Source organism: Mytilus californianus, unplaced genomic scaffold, assembly GCF_021869535.1.
Source record: "Mytilus californianus isolate M0D057914Y unplaced genomic scaffold, xbMytCali1.0.p SCAF_2, whole genome shotgun sequence".
Lineage (NCBI taxonomy): Eukaryota > Metazoa > Mollusca > Bivalvia > Mytilida > Mytilidae > Mytilus > Mytilus californianus.
In genome coordinates this window covers 97743887-97748809 of record NW_026262668.1, presented here as the reverse complement: position 1 = coordinate 97748809, position 4923 = coordinate 97743887, and the positions used below count along the sequence as shown (strand labels likewise).

The 4923-nt window shown below is 31.3% G+C and overlaps 1 long non-coding RNA gene across 1 annotated transcript; it reads right to left on the bottom strand.

Moving 5' to 3' along the window:
* Nucleotides 1-1665: 1665 nt before the first annotated feature.
* LOC127728816 (uncharacterized) lies at nt 1666-3709 on the bottom strand. Its single transcript, XR_007994383.1, has 3 exons — nt 3620-3709; nt 3367-3453; nt 1666-1956 (listed from the first exon to the last, which is right to left on the bottom strand). It is a non-coding gene; the product is annotated as an uncharacterized LOC127728816 (long non-coding RNA).
* Between the last annotated feature and the right edge of the window lie 1214 nt (nt 3710-4923).

The following is a 4923-nucleotide window of genomic DNA, read 5'->3' as shown; positions in this document are numbered from 1 at the left end:
TGTTTACCGTCCGTATCAGTACCTGGGATCATCCAAGTCTATTGGTGGGGTTTGTGCACTCTTTCTTTAGATACAGTCTGGTGTAGAAGTGTTTTAAATACTTCAATAACTTTGTCAAACTTGGAAAGACGCTTCATTATGATCAAGAAACACAATCTGAAGACAATGTTTTTTTTCGAAAACAAATTCACCAAAGAAGACATCATCAAAGGGCTAGACTATGTAATCCACAACATGTTGAGTTTGGTGGATTAATATTTCAGCAGACAGTCGGTATTCCAATGGGAACTAATTGTGTACCACTACTGGCTTTTGTGTGTACTCATATGAAGCAGAATTCACAGAATCTTTTCATAGACACAAGGAAAAAGCATCGTACAAAGTTCTTTAATTTCACTTTCAGATAAATTGATGATGTCCTGTCACTCAATAACCCATATTTCATTTGATTTCATTTTCAGATATATTGATGATGTCCTTCACTTAATAACCAACATTTCAATGAGTGCTTATATTTTGTATAGCCAAGTAAACTTGATATTAAAGAAACTACCGAAATAAGAAGGTCTGCTTCATATCTTGATCTTTTGCAACGATGTTGACAAATACGGACGACATCGAACTATATTCTATTACAAACGTGTTTAATTTACCTTTCCAATTGTCAAATTCCCATTTCGCAGCAGTAACATACCATCTGCTCCGTCGTACGGCGTTTACATATATCAGTCAATTCATTACGCTCGTCAAGTTCACACTATACGAATTTCGTTAACAGGGGTGTGATCCATACACGAAAACTGATCCAACAGATTTATGAGGAAAAACGACTGAACAAATTTTTGGAGGTCAGATTGAATCCCTCCGTTTTTGTTTGTTACAGTAATTTATCTCATCTTAATCGATTTACGAGATTGGAACATCGGCAAACGACTGGCGCCTTGATAAATAAGATTGACTTTATAATGTAATCTGTGTGCCTGTTGTACAACTCTACAGTATACACAGTGGCGGGGATCATTTTGGTACGACGTAGCAATCTTGTTTATTGTGTGGTAATTCTGAGAAAACAAAAAATCATAATTGTTATTTCAACGTGAAATCCAACCTTTCTTTATGATGCCGAAACATGGAGACTCACCATAGGGCTTAAAAACAAAATCCAGGTATTCATCAATAAAAGCCTTGATACATTTGTGGCGTATGGTGGGTTAGAACTATTGGCAACATGAACTGCTATATCCGGATAAAACAATACCAATCAAATAAACAAATTAAAAAAAGATCTAGGCAGTGGATGGGACAAGAATTGAAATAAACCTTGACAAATGCATAACAAAATACAGCCTGAGATATAAAGAACCGGAGTTTGGCACCACCTGAAGAGAAGAATGATCGGATCAGATAGCAGACGACTTGTGTTCCTCAAAAACGAACAGAACGAAGTCAGGTACGTCAAGTTCGTTTTGTGGGAAATGATATATTTGAGATGATGGAAACAAACTAGTTATGTACACATTATTATAACTTGCATTGTAAAGAAGCAAGCAAAATAATGATTTTATGGTATGAAATAAATGTGTATACTCTCAAAATGTTGACAAAGTTGCACTATAAAAAATAGCTAGTCTGGCTACATTGAAAATAGAGATTAACGATAAACAATTCAAACAAAAAACACTTTTTTTGAAATTAATATAAAATATATAAATACAAAGTTAGATGATAATTACAATGTTATATAAATAAAATGTATAGTCTGGTTGATTATGAATGGATTCCAATAATATAACAACAAGTGGGTATCCTTGTCGCATTCCTTTGCGTCGAGTATCGTTTGTCGATTCATTTTCTGAAGTTAAATGATGTCATACTGGTTCATTAGCATCATATCCATTAAGTTCATCGGTCGATTATTTTGTCTGTTAAACATTCTACTCAAAAACCATAACGTTCCTGTCAAAAATAAAGCACAAGATCAGAGAAATATATACACCGTATAGTAAACTAACTAACATAGGAACATTTTATTTTACATTCGCGACAGCATGTATCATGGTACAGATGTTTACTAAACAGTGTATTGGAATCCAGAAAAATCTTGTAGGCAAAGTAGAAATTTTATGTAGTTTATGCTTCAAAAGTCCTGCAATCCTAATTTTTCTTAGTTATCCGTTTCAAAAGTCAAAAATAATCGCGATTAGTGAATAGTTATAAAAGTAGAAATAAAAGCATATGTTTCACTGCATATTAGATAGATGAGTATGATTATAAAGAAATTGTGCTCTCAGCAAACTCAGACAGTAAAGAGATATAACACTTGTGTATCTATTTAATCTTTACGTTGATGAAAATTTTTTTGTTGTCATTACTTAACAGTCGTTAAACTTTATACAATAATCCATAAACATTCTTTTTTTTAAATGATATTTTCAATTTCAGTTATGCGGAATATTAGTCAATGTTACACGCAATATTTACATAATGTACTGATATACCTTGTATACCTTTAATAATCTATTACCAAGAATATATTGGCCGTAAACTCAAGGCCAATTGCCATGTTTTACATGAATTTTACATTATCATGTCATTTATAAAAACAATATATAAAATATCATGTAATTGTAAATAAGGTTTTATTGCACTCAATTTTAACATTAAGTCAACACATAAGATTATTGCGTGAAAGTACATTTCTGAATGTAAGCGTGTGTTATTGTACATGGCGTGTGTTGCTATATATAGTGCTGATATAGATATGATAACGGCAGCTTGTTTATTATCAAAATAAAAGGATCATTCAAAATAAAACGTTCCTGATGAAGGTAAATAACGAAAAGCGCTCCGGACACAGGAAAATTAATAAATTTAAAGTGTTGTTTTCATTTTTTTCAAAGCAAATTGGATAGAAAAAAATAATGTAAACTGAAGGAGTTTAAACGAAAACTAAATGAATAGGTAGCAAAGATTTCAAGTTATAAAACGCTAAAAGTAGGTAGTGCTGTAAAGGGAAATGAAAAATCATTAGGCTGCTGTAATTAATCATGTTTCATTAATAAGAAAGAGAGACCAGCTTTATTGTTTTAAGCATTTGTCTAAACTTAATGTCACAGTCAACGCTTACATTGTGGAAAACCAAAGCATGAAAAGCAAACTGACTTTTTAAACAAAAAAATAATTGTTTACTAGTATTTGCCATGTGTATTCCTAAGCGGGACGCGTTTAAGGTCAAATGAATCGCGTACAATATATAGAATTACATTACGTCATTGTATAATTGTTAAATGAAAGATCTCCTTTTATTAACATTAATAGTATATGAATTAAAACAAATCCTTTCGAATTATTTTATGTTACACTTACCAATATTTTGTGCCTCGCAGATTGCCAGAAGTAGTGCACATAATAGCAGAAGAAGAAAAAAATTCTTCATTGTAAATTCTTGGTTATCTAAAATGTAAAGTGAAATAACCCATCATATTTCATTGATAAATAAAATCATTATTAAAGACATTTCCACTAAAATAATTTGAAAATATAAGTAACAAAAATAAGTTAGAAAATAAACATGTTTCAAAATATGCAGACTATTTTATCCTAATAAGCAAGATCCTACCTGAAGGAAGATTCTATAATCTTGACAAATTAAGACGCAAATTGTTTTTCTGTGCTTTGCTTTCCTTTTTATATGTACAGGCGAAGAAAATATTTCCTCATTTGCATATACGATGACAACAACAGGTCATGGTTCACGTTATAATCATAGCTTCATTTACTTAAATAGAACCTGCTGAACTGTGATTATTGCGTAAATCAGTCATCAAAAGATCAGCAAGTAATCATAAAATTGTCATAAAACATTCGTTTGATGTACTTTACGATATAAGGATAGGAAGTAAATATCTTATTAGCAATTTCTGTTTTCTGACCATTTTACAATTTCACATTTGTATGTTAACGTATCGTTAACGGCATGTGTTATTTCGTTTCAACGCATAACTTTACATTACATGTTGAGCAATCAACATACTTTAACGTGGGGAGGAGTTTTGAAAAATTTTATTGATCGTATAAAAAAATTATAGTGACACCAAATTTGCATTATTTAACATCATCGTTTAAAGATGTATCGCCTCTTTAGGTATGATTTAATATACATTTTAGCAGAGTTTCGGATTATAAATAAACTTCAACTACTCGTAAAGCGTTTTGTATTTTGTCCCGTCTGAAAAAGCAGCCAATGTATAGTGAGGTACTGGTATGAAATAAATATTACACGGAAAACTCCTTAGAATAAAATTATATATTTTTTCTATATTGAAGGCCGTGTGCTCCATGAAGAGTTATGTAGTAGACAATCATTGCATTGCCACATCTCTGCTTAAGGCCTCGTTTGAACATTTGAAGGTCTCTTTTGTGTATTGGCTACCTTACCTTAAAAACACTTCAAATATCGTTTCAAATGCCTCCAGTTCGCGTTCTAATATTTCTGTCATTTGACTGTTTATCCAACAAACATGATGGGAAATTTATAACGTGTTGTTTTCATTTTGTACTATTACATGTTAGGGAGAGGTTGATTTTATAGTGGCTGTCATAATAGTTTTTCAGATTTTGTTTTAGCATAAATAAGGTCGTTTGTTTTTCTATTTTGAATTATTTTCCATTTTGTTATACCGGGGCTTTTTATGAATACCTATATGATGTGTGTTTTGCTCATTGTTAGAGGTTGCACGGTTACCTATTATTGTTACCATCTCTGTCCTTTTGGGAATTTTTGCGATAGTTATCTCATTGACAATAAAACCCCATCTCCTTATTCTTATATTAACTATTTAACATGTATTTGCATTTATTATGTATGATGGGTTTATCATTAAGCATTTAAGCATAAAAATAGTCTTCAAATATTTCATTATA